This window comes from Macrotis lagotis, chromosome 2 (assembly GCF_037893015.1).
Source record: "Macrotis lagotis isolate mMagLag1 chromosome 2, bilby.v1.9.chrom.fasta, whole genome shotgun sequence".
NCBI lineage: Eukaryota > Metazoa > Chordata > Mammalia > Peramelemorphia > Peramelidae > Macrotis > Macrotis lagotis.
The window spans coordinates 152,254,726-152,267,333 of record NC_133659.1 but is presented as its reverse complement, the minus strand read 5'-3'; positions in this window follow the sequence as shown (position 1 = coordinate 152,267,333).

Genomic DNA, 12,608 nt, shown 5'->3' with positions numbered 1-12,608 from the left:
CTTAGTTTATGAGTTTTTATCAGAGAGCTCCTAAGACTTGATCCCTTCATGTCGCCATCCTGGCTCCGCCCCCCCCCCCCAAAGTGCCCTAATCTTTTTCTCTACTTCCTCTAATTGATTTTCATTTTTTTGAGTTCTTCTATAGCCTTAAGACCAATTCATATTTTTCTTGAATACTTTAGATTCAGAAGCTTTTACTTTGATACATTCTATATATTTTGATCCTCCAAAGGATCAAAGTAATTGTCTGTGGTTGGATTTATTGTTTTTGCTCATCTCTCTGGCTATGACTTGATTTTAACATTTTGTTAATGTGTGGCAATGTTTCCAAGATGGGAGTACAGTGTCTCAAGCTTTGGAGGATTTTGCAACTGGTTTCAGGAATATTCCTCAGGAACCTTCAAGTTCTCAATTCCTCCAAAGTCTTACGGGAGGCTATGACTGCTCTCCTAGCTTGTGCTGTCATCTGCAGATGACTATAAGCACTCCTTTCTGCCCTGGAACTATGAGGAAGGTTCCAGTTCCACTGTAGGTAGTAAGATCTATTATGCTTCTCCTTTTTCTGAGACTGTGCCCCAGATTGGGACCTAGATCTGAGCATGGATGAAGCAATAATGTTCTTCATCAGGATAGCAAAGAGACCTCTGTAATCTCTCCTGTCCCCCTTAATATCTGTGGACTGAGCATTCTGAAATCATTTGCCAGGTCTTTTCCCCATGCCTGCTCCTGTTCCCCTATAGCCTCGTCTGGGCTGAGACCTGCACTGGACTGGGCTGCCTTCTTACATTGGTGTGGCAGAGATTTCCTGTTGACCTTCCATGTTGTCTTTGGCAATCACTGGGCTGAGAGTTCTGGAAACTGACACCACTTCCATGAACTTATGCACACTAAGGTCTCTTACTAGGTGACTGGAGCTGGTTTGCTCAGGTGTGGCCCCAGGCTGTGTTATGGGCCCTTTCTAACACAAGTGCAACAGACCCTTCCTGAAGGCCTTCCAAGTTGTCTTGGGCTGGAAAATTGTTTCATGCAGTCTTTTTGGGGTTCTGTCACTCTAGAATTCTCTTAGAATCAATACTTAAAGGTATTTGGAGTGGTTTGGGGGAGAGCTTAGGCCTTTACTCCACCATCTTGGTCTGCTCTCCTAGAATCTTTGAAGATGATAAAAATGAAAGCAATTCAGTTCCCTGTCATGGCACTGGTATACTGTCCAAGTTTCACAAGGATACAACAATGAGGTTACTACAAAGGCTCTGTAGACATTCAGTTTGGTAGTCAATCTAAAACTTCTTTTATCTACTCTTTCCTTCAGAACCTCCCAAACACTGAATTAGCTCAGGAAATACATGTGTCAACCTCATTATCAAGTGTACATTCATGTAAAGTATACTGCCAAAGCAAATGAACTTATGCCCAGTATTCAGAACTTCTTCATGTGCTGTGTCTGATGGTACCACATGTGGATGATATGGTGCTAATAGAGCACCTGTGTTTTCTTGGGGTTAATTGTTAGGTAAAAATTAGCAAAAACAGCAGAGAAGCAATTCATATTGTTACTTCAGCTTCAGAGCTTCATCTGTAAAAAAAATGCATCATTATTCCCTCCACTTCAGTCTTGGCTACATTTGCTTAGCATTGTTCATCTTCATTGAAGGTATTGACAGGACTGCTGAAAACATTATGTCAAAAAAAAAATCATGGGAACAAAAACATAGTGGCCTTGTTTCACTCCATTGATGACTAGCAAATCTTGAGAGCATCTTTCATTATCTAGAACCTGGACAAGTATGTTGTCATGAAATTAATATACATTCCTGATGAACTCCTCTAGGCAACCAAATTTTGACAAAAATTTTCCATAAGCCTTTATGACAGACAGTATCAAATGCCTTGGTCAGATCTACAAATGTTGCATACACATCTATGTTCTGCTCTGGAACTTCTTGTTGTGCAGCAAACACCGTTTCAACTGTTCCTCAGCCTTTTCTGAAGCTACACTGACTCTTAGGTAGATGGCCATTTTCCAGGTGAAGGATCAGTCTATTAAAAGGGGCTGGCAAGAATCTTGCCAGTGATGACCAAGAGAGAAAACCCCTCTATGATAGTTACAGGACAATCTATTCCCTTTGTCTTTACAGGGATCAAAAGTGGAGGGATCCTTGAATTCCTTGGAAATAAGTACCTCAAGGCATATATCCTACAAAATTTTAGTCAACTTATTTAATGAGCAATGAACCCTGCCTCCACCTTGGGAATCTCACCTGGAATAGAATCAGCACCAGGTGCTTTGCTACATAAAAGACATTTAATTGCATTCAAAACCTCTTCTTCAGTTGGAATTTCACCTAGGGAGGGACTGACTTCAAAGTGAGTTAAATGATCACCAGTGTTAATATTTATTAATGACAGTCTGAGAACATTTTGGGAGAGTTCAGTCCATCTCTCTAGGACCACATTCCTATTAACAATCAACGCATTTCCATCAGTACTGAGTAATTGAGATGCACCATTGGCCTTTCTCACATAAATAGTTTTCAGGGCATCATAAAAGCAATTTGGATTGTTACTATCAGCATAAAATTAAATTTCATCTTCCTTCTTACTGAGCCCAGAATCTTGCATCTCTCTATGATTTGCTTGTACCTTTCTTTTGATGGAAATAAATGCTGCCTTTTTAGAGATGGATGGATTATCCTACCTGTGAAATCCTGTGGAGTTCTTGTTTTTCTGTATTTCCCCAACATTTTCATCATCAGTTTTAATGTATATGAGTGATCTGACCCAGATGAGCAATACATGGGGTACATCAAAAACCTAAAAGCTGCCCATTCCTTTTCTGCTCCACTGTTGCCAACTGTGTTGGCTCACCTGTCCATCTAAGTTGAGTATAAACTGTTCTCACTCAGTGAAGTGCTCTAAGCTCTTGATGTTAATTCTTCAGGTAGTCATTTTGTCTTGAGTTTACCACTTCAGATGAATACAAATATTTGGCTTGATGAGAATAAGTATATGATCAGTCCAACACTTTGCATCACACATTGCCTTTATCACTTTCACATCCTGCCAGTCTCTTTTCCTTATTACATAGTCTAATAGATGCCAATGTTGAATGTGATGGTGCAGCCAGAAAGTTTAATAGCATTTAGGTAAACAGAAGATGAAGTTGGTGATGAGAAAATCATGAGATGTAAGTAGCCATTGCTGTTGCTGTTTCCAACCCCATTCCTTCCAAAGACTCTCAGCCATGTCTGTGAGTCTGAGCTTACTCTAACATTTAAGTCACCCAGAATTACTGCTGATCTTTTGGTACACAAATGACAAAGGTCTCCAGGTCTTCATAATTTTTTTTCTTTGACCTCATCAGGGTTTTTCATAGTGGGAGCATTAGCATTAATGATGGTTGCATGCTGTTTTCCTGTAAGTGGTAATTGCATTAACATGAGTCTGTTGTTCACTCCTTTTGGTAAGCATGCAAACTTGTTGACTATTTGTTTTGAATGCAAAATTTACACCTTATTAATAGTGCTCCCCTTCCTTGAATTCAGAAGGAAGTAAGCAGAAAACAAACAAAACATATACAATATCATACCTATTGCATTGTAAATGGAATAAAACACCCTCTCTCACTCAAAATGAAATTGAACGTTAGGCAATGTTGATGTGCAAGAAAATTGGACCTGGAAAAGAGTTGAGAAAATGCATTTCTCTTCTGTCTTTATAGAGTTGAGGGACTGTGCAAATGGAACGTCATATTGTCAGACTCAGTTAATAATATGCTAAGTGGGTTTTGCTTAACTAACTTGTTATTCTTGGGTAAGGGATATATTTTGATGGGAAGGTGATATAAGAACAAAAAGCATAAATTACAATTTTTAAAAGGCTATCAAAACCAATAGACCATTAGCTAATTTTATTAAAAATGGTTAAGATAGCAAAATTATCCTTATAACAAACTTAATAATGTGAATTAACAATGAAAAGAGAGACATTTAAAAGAATAATCAGAAACTAATAAATAAACCTACATACCAGAAAAACTGAGATTTAAAATAGATTATCTACAAAAATACAAAATATGCAAAATAATTTTAAAAAGAAATAGTCAGCAAGCAATCTAGTCTTAGAAAGAAAAATTAAGAAAGTCATTAATGAACTACTAAAGAAAAGACATCCTGGTCCAGATGGTTTTCCAAGGGAATTCTATTAAATATTTAATGAGCAATTAGTACCTTTACCAAGAAAATTGTTCTCAATAATTGAGAAAGAAGATATTCTATTAAATTGCTTTTATGAGACAAAAATGGTCCTAATAATACAAGCCATGGAGGAACAATTGAAAGAAAAAAAGAACTACATTCTCTAATTAATATTACTGTCTAAGTTTTGTGGCTGTTTTTGTTTTGTTTTTCATTATAAATATTTATAGATTATCCATTTTATTAATAGTCTTTTATAAAAAGTAAAAAAGGTAGATAAAATTCATAATGCAACAACCCCCTCTGAAGGGGGCGGGGGTCAAATCTATAACACTCTCCCACATATTAAAAAAATTTCAAAAATCTTTTTTTCTATTCCTCTTAGTATCCCCTCAAAACCTCCACCCTTTTATTCCATTGAAAATTTCAAAAAAGAGAAGAAAATCAATTTTCTTTTAACAAATTATGCATAATCAAAAAAAAATTCCTTTGCTGGCTATTTGTACCCTAATTCTTTCAAATCTACCATTGGTACATAAAGATGCCTTTTTCCCATAACCTCTCCAACATTTATCTTTCCTCTTTTTTAAGTCAACATTACTACTCTGATGGGTATGAGGTGAAATCTCAGAATTGCTTTAATTTGCATTTCTCTAATTAGTAATAATTTGGAACATTTATCCATATGACTATAAATAGCCTGGGGCTCTTTCCTTGAGAACCGTCTGTTCATATTCCTAGTCCATTTATCAATTGAAGAATACTTCTTTTTCCTATATATTTGAATTACTCTTTATATAAGATGTGGAAATGAGACTTTATCAGAGAAATTTGTTACAAAGATAATGTGAATCATAACTAGTAAATACAGTAAAATTTTCAGGATATAAAATAGATCAAGAAAAATCATCAGAATTTCTATATAATAACAGATACTTATCAGGAAGAGAAATATCATTTACAATTTCTATAGAACACATAAACTATTTGGGATCACACTTTCAAAAAATGAATGCCAAACCATATAAATATAATTTGTTTTTGTTGCTCAGTCATACCTGACTCTTAGTGACTCCATCTGGAGTTTTTTTGGCAAACATATTTGAATGGTTGCTATTTCCTTCTCCCATTCATTTTACAAACAAGGAACTGAGACAAACAGAGTTAAGTGACTTGTCCAGGGTGACAGAGTTAGTTAGTTTCTGAGGTCAGATTTAAAATCAGGACTTCCTGGCTCCAGACCTAGTGTTTTTCCATTGTGCCAATACAACTGAAAACTCCTATTTACATAAATACAGACCTAAATAGGAAAAATATTAATTGCTCGTGGATAGAATGAGACAATATAATAAAAAAGACAAAGCTTACTTATTTATTTATTCAATTAAAAATTTTGATGTCATTTAAAAATTAGGAATCAATCAATAGAAAAGTTTAGGCACAAATATGCAGAGAAAAATATGTATAAAGCCCTTATATTTTACAAAGACTGCAACTACTGTGATAAGAACTCATTGTTTGATAAAAACTGCTGGGAAAATTGGAGAACAGTATGAAAGAAATTAGATTTAGACCAAAACCTCACAGCTTGTACAAAGACAAGCTCAAAATTATTGTGTAATTTAGATCTTAAAGATCAAATTATAATAGATTACAAAAAATGAAAAAATTACCTCTCATAATAGAGAAGATAAATTAATAATATTGATTATATAAATTTAAAAAAATTTACATAAGTAAATCTAATAAAAATAAGATTAAAAGGGAAAAAATTCAGAAAAAGCTAATTAATATTGGAGTGATAATGTATAATGGATCTTAACAAAGAGATTCTAATAATGCAAACACACACATGCACACACACACACACACACACACACCCCACACCTAAAAACTATCTCATTGTGATGCAGTTGAATTTATATTGGAATACAAAGATTATTTAATAAGAAGAAAATTAACATAATTAATAATATGAAACCTATATGATAATGGTCATAGATTAAAAAAAGAACATTGACAAAATATAGTTCTTATTTATTTGAAAAACCCTTAGAAATATGACCATTAAAAGGCCCTTATCTCCTGATTAAAAGTATTTATCTAAAATGAATACATGATTATTCATGATAATTAAAATCTGAAAACTTTCCCAATAAATATGAGATAAAGCAAGGATGACTTTTCCCTTCATGATTGTAAAGCAAAATTATTTGATATGTTCTTTGTTTATTTTATTGATATTTTGTTTATGTCACCAAATTTCTCTTTGAATTTTATCCATTTTCCCCTCCCATTGCCATTCCTGTGGTAAAAATACTAACATTTTTAAAGAGGAAGGAGATAAAAATAATGCAAAAAAACCTGGAACACCAATTCTGAAGTCAGGAGAACTTCAGTTCAAATGTGGATTCAGACATTTACTAGATATGTGACTCTGGGCAATTCACTTAACCCTGTTTGCCTCCAGATTTTTTTAAATGTATAATTCAAAGTCTGAAAATTTATGCAATGTTTCAAAGTCAAAGTATAAATGTCTTCTCATATATCCCTTTTCAGTTCATGATCATTCTGCATCATTTCATAAGTCTTCTAAGAGTTTTATGGTTGTTTTTCTTTTCATTTGCATTTAATAATTTCAATTTGCATTTAGTTTGTGTACACGCTTTTCTTGACTCTGCTTATTTCACTCTGTTCCACTCCTCTAAATTTCTATTTTGTGATCAATAGCATATGACTTTGATGACTGTAGCCTTTTTATATAGTTTAAGACCTAGAAGTAATATCATCTTTTTTATTTTTATATATATGTATTTTTTTTAGATTTTTCAAGGTAATGGGGTTAAGTGGCTTGCCCAAGGCCACACGGCTAGATAATTATTAAGTGTCTGAGGCCAGATTTGAATTCAGGTACTCCTGACTCCAAGGCCAGTGCACTATCCACTGTGTCACCTAGCCACCCCTTTATTTATATTTTTGCAATATTTCTCTGAATATTCTAGGTCTTCAGTTCCTTCAAAGCAATCATGTTATTATTTAATGAGTTCAGTGAAACATCCCTTTGATAATTTCATTATGCAGTGTCTGAGACATAGGAGGTACTTAATAAATACTTATTGACTAACAGAACTAAAATTATAAATAATCTTTGAAAATAATGGCATGCTTAAGCCTAGAGTACTGAATATTCTTCCAACTATTTAAGTTGCTCTTTGTTCATTTAAGAAGCATTTTGTCATTGAATTTACTCAAGAACTAAATGTGCTTTACTAGAGTGATTTCCAAATATTTTATGCATTTTGTAGTTACTTGGTCTAGGATTTTCCTTTTTATTACTCCTGTGATTTTTTTAATATGCTTGTTTTTGAGGGCTTATTTTGTACCTGTGACTTTCATGATGCCATTTATTGTCTCAGTATTTTTGTGAGTGCCTTAGTTTTTTATGCAAACCATGGTTTCATTAATGAATTGGAATAATTTACATTTTCTTTATCTTCATTAATTTTTTTCCTCTAATATAAAACTTTTTAGGATAGATTTATAATTACAGAGTGAGTGAGCATTCTTGTTTTACTCTATATTTATGGAGCATCCCTATTACACATGTGCTTGCTTTGGTTTTAGAAAGATATTAAAAACAAATTTTTCTATTCCTATACTTTGTAAGGTTTTTAGCATGAATGTGTTGTTTGATAAAAGCTTTTTCTTTATCTACTGAGGTAATCATTTGTAGAAATACTATTGCATACCTGAAAAATTACATCCAATTCTGTCATAATGATTTTTTGAATGAATTTCTATAGTCTTTTATATTTTTATTGACATTTTAAAATTAAGGATCATTCATAGTATTAGCTTATAAGTTCTTTGATGTATCCTTTCCTGATAAAAGTATTAAAACTGTTTTTTCCCATGACGAAATTTTTTAGCAAAGCACCTTTTTTCTCATTCTTTGAGATTGATTTCTCTATTGTTAGTATTAATTATTTTTTTAAAGTTTGACAGAATTTTCCTGTGCATCCAGCAGAAGTAGAAGATTCCTCCCTTTGCCCACTCCCATGGCAAATCTTTGATTAAAAGTTTAAATCCTTTTTTAAGATTTGAAATTGGGTTAAACTATGATCTCTATTTGACTTTTGTTAGTTTGAACTTTTTTAAAGGTAATCTTTCTTATGTGTTCTCATTTTTTAGCACATAAATATACAGAGAATATTATGATAATACTTTTTATTACTTCTAGCTTTGTTTTGATTTTACCATGTATATTTGTTATTGTGTTGCTTAGATTTTTTCAACTTCTTTTAGATAAGTCTAAATGTTTACAAGTATTGCTAAATTTTTCAAAGAATCAATTTTTAGTTTTGTTTAGCATTTCTATAGGTTTTAGTTTCTGACTTATTAACTTTATTTTCCTCTAATTTTCAGTTTAACTTTTTCTTTGCTTAATTTGGGTTTACGCTGGTTTTCTGTTTTTTTTTAAAGTTCATTCATCCTCTCCTTTTCTATTTTGTCAATTTTTGTTTGGTTTTAAGGATATAATTTTCCCCTGAGGATTGCTTTAGCTAAATCCCAAATATTTTGTCATATTATTTTATCATTACAATTTTCTTTTGAATAGTTATCAATGACTTCTATGATTTGTTCCTTAAACCAGTTCTTATTTGTTTTGAATGGTATACCTTCCATTGACTCTGTCTTTTTTTCTTGGAATCATTGAAATGATTCCAATTTTTATTGTACTATGGTCAGCAAATATGTTTGCTTTTTCTATATTTTTATATTATTTACAATATCTCTTTCATTCAAAAATGGTCAAATTTTATAAAAGTTTTATATATATATATATTAAGAAATATGTATATTCTTTGGTGGTTCCATTTAGAATATGCCATAAACACTTTAATTTTTCCAAGAATTTATTCAATTGCTTATTTTCTCCTTTTTTTCATTCTGTTAACTATCAAAACAGAGATATCAAAGTCTCTTGCTATCATTCAACTTATTTTAATGTCATGAATTTAGATGCTCTAGCATTTTGAGCATATAAGTTTAAAATATTAAGATTGGCTTTTTGTCTATGTCTTCTTTCAGGATAATGTAATTCTGTTGTTTTTTTCTGTATCCATATAATTGTATTGTTGGTTTTACTTTATCTGATATCATAGTTGAAGCAATACCTTTTTAAATTTTACTTGAGGCAGAATTAACTTTGTTTCAATTTCTCATTTTTATTCTGTGAATGTCTTTGTTTTTGGTTTATTTATTTGTTTGTTTTTTCATTTATTTATTTTTTTCTGTGTTTCTTATAAGTAAAAGGTGTGGAGTTTTACTCTTATCTGTGACTTTTCCCTTTAAAGTGAATTGTTTACTCTATTCACATTTGAGAGCTAGGTCCACATTTTCCTCCATTTGTATCTCTAATGCTTTTCTAAAGAGAATTGCTTTTTGGGGGTGGGGGTAGGATGAGGGTGTGGAAGTAGTCACTTGGGCAGTTTTTGTTTGATCTACCATAAACCAACTCTCTTCCCCACAGGGAAGTCTCCTTAAACTTAAACCCCTCCCCTTTTGCCACTTCCTTCTCACGTTTGAGAATTGTATTTAGCTTATTGATTCTTTCCCTTTCCTCATGTTATTTAGTTATATAATTCTACCTCTCTGTTTTTCTCTCAGTCAAGTATTTTATTAATATCTGCCCTACATTCTTACCTTTCAATTTCCTTTATTTATTGGTTTTTTAAAATTTTGTTATACTTTTTTCTAAAAATAATTCTTTACCTTATTTTCTTAATTGTCTTCTATTTCTAGACTAAACTTTAGTCTTTAATTCATGATTTTTTGCTTATGTATTCCTTTTTACTCTTTTTGTGTTCATCGTGGAATTGAAAATACTAAAGATAAAATTTGAAGTTTGCTTTTCTATTTTTTAGTATTTTTTTTTTTAGATTTTTCTTTCTCTTTTCCTACTATGTTTTATTTTTGGAAATAATTCCTACAGGAGACAGAGAAGAGAAATGCAATGCTCTATTCTTTGATTATGATCCTACAGGATCATAATGGATAAGAGACCAGATCATTCAACTTTAAAATTCATTGACACTATGTTTGGAGAAATGAAAAATGTCTATATGCCATAAACCCAGGTACTGATGTGGTAAAAGGATGAGCACCATTTGAATTTGTTAAGTAGTTTTAGGGAGTGTTATAAATGAATGAAAGGAAAAACTTGCTAGAGTAAGAGAAAATTTTAGATTTTTATTCACCAATCCTACAGGATATGGGTACCTCACCTGGCATAAAGCAGGAGGTGATATTCAAACATCAAGTAATTTATAGTCTTCAGAAACTCTTTCCCCTCCCTTTTGATATTCATAGGCTCTCATAATTTGAGTTACAATCTAAGAGGTCCACCCATCCCATGACATGCCCCTAATATGATCCCCCTACATCATACAACACATGATATGCAGATGAACACCAATCGTCGCAGGGGGTGTGTGGGTTAATATTCAATTACCTAATTGTGCAAACTCAGTTGCATTAGGTCAAGATCTCTAGGTCACTCTTGATGGTTGAGAACTGGATTTAGATTTGCCATCTCTGGAATGGGATTAGGGAGACTCTCCCAGTTTTGTGATTGGCTGGGCCATTCCCTCTTTGTAATGGATTCCCTAGGGGGCTCCCCTCCATACCCTGTGAAGACCAACACTTTACATTTCTCATAGGGAGAAAATGTTATCATGAAAAAAAAGAATGGCATTCTTAAAAATTTATCTCAAGAAGTTACTAAAGAAAATCATTAATATTTTCCAGCACTTCCCTTCTGCAGAATTTGTAAGAAATTAAGTGTTCATTTTCATAATTCTGTTCAATGTTTATGCCATAATTTATTTTGTATTCAGCATCTAAATTAAACAATGCATTATTAGAGACAAATGCATTTATTATATTACTCAAGTGATATAATGTGGCATTCCCATTTATAAAAAAAATAACAATGACATTAATGTTTATTTTCTCAGACACAGAAAGGAATGGAAATTGACTATGCCAATCTGATTTTGCTGCAAGGATGTTGTATGGTCATCTATGAACAGGTAGCATTGCTTGCTGAATTGCTTTGAGCTGAACGTAATAAATTTGCAAATAATTATGAACTTCTGGGAAGAAAATAGTGGCATAATTATGTCATTTCATTACCTGATCTCTGAAAGTGCTACTGGTCTAGGCACAACAGAAGGGCAATTCATTCCATTTCAGTTCACTGATGGAGGAAATCAAACTTTGTTATATTTTAAGGCATTGTTCCCAAAGGACAATATATTTTCATGCTATCTAATGGAATTCATTAATTCAGCAAATATATATGAAAAAATAAAAATATATAGTGCATACATACATACATACATACACAAATATAATATATAAAAACATTGCACTAGGGCATTAGAAAACCTAAAAATTCTTTCCTCCATTCTGATTGAAAACTAAAGCATGTTAGAAATAAAGATAGAGAGAACCAATGTTTTTCTTTGATTATTTTTATTTATTTATTTCATTAAATATTTCCAAATTACATGTAAAAATTTTCAGCAGTTTTTAAAAAATTACCAATTTCAAATTCTCTCCCTCATCACCCTTCCCCCTTCCTAAGAAGGCAACAAAATTTATTTCAATTATACATGTGAATTCATGCAAAACTGATTTCCACATTAGCCATATTGTAAAAGAAAACAAACAGGATAATGAAGATAAAGAAATTTTAACAGTATGTTTCAATCTTCATTTAGAGTTCACCAGTTCTTTCTCTGAAGGTAAAAAGCATTTTTCCTCATGAGTCTATGGAATTGTCTTCAATTATTGTCTTGATCGGAGAAACTAAGTCTGGCAATTGATCTTCTTTATACTATTACTGTTCCTGTATAATTTGCCTAAGCTTTTCCAGATTTTTTCAAAATCTTCTTGCTTATCATTTCTTATAACACAATCATATTCCATTATAATCACATGCCACAAGTTGTTCAGCTTTGCCCAATTGATGGACATTTCCTCAATTTCCAATTCTTTGCCATCAAAAAAGGACTGCTATAAATATTTTTGAACATATAGGTCCTTTTTCTTTTTCTTTCAAAACAAGTAATGGCATTGCTAGGTCAAAGGGCATGCACAGTTTTATAACTCTTTGGACAGTGTTCCAAATTGCTCTCCAGAATGGTTGGACTAGTTATCAATGATGTGTTCCTCTTTTCCACATCTTCTCCCACAGTTGTCATTTTCTTTTTTTGTCATGTTAGTCAATCTGATAGTTATGAAGTAGTATCTCAGAATTGTTTTAATTTGCATTTCTCTTATAGTAGTGATTTAGAACATTTTTTCATAATACTATTGATAATTTTGGTTTTTTCTTTTGAAAACTGT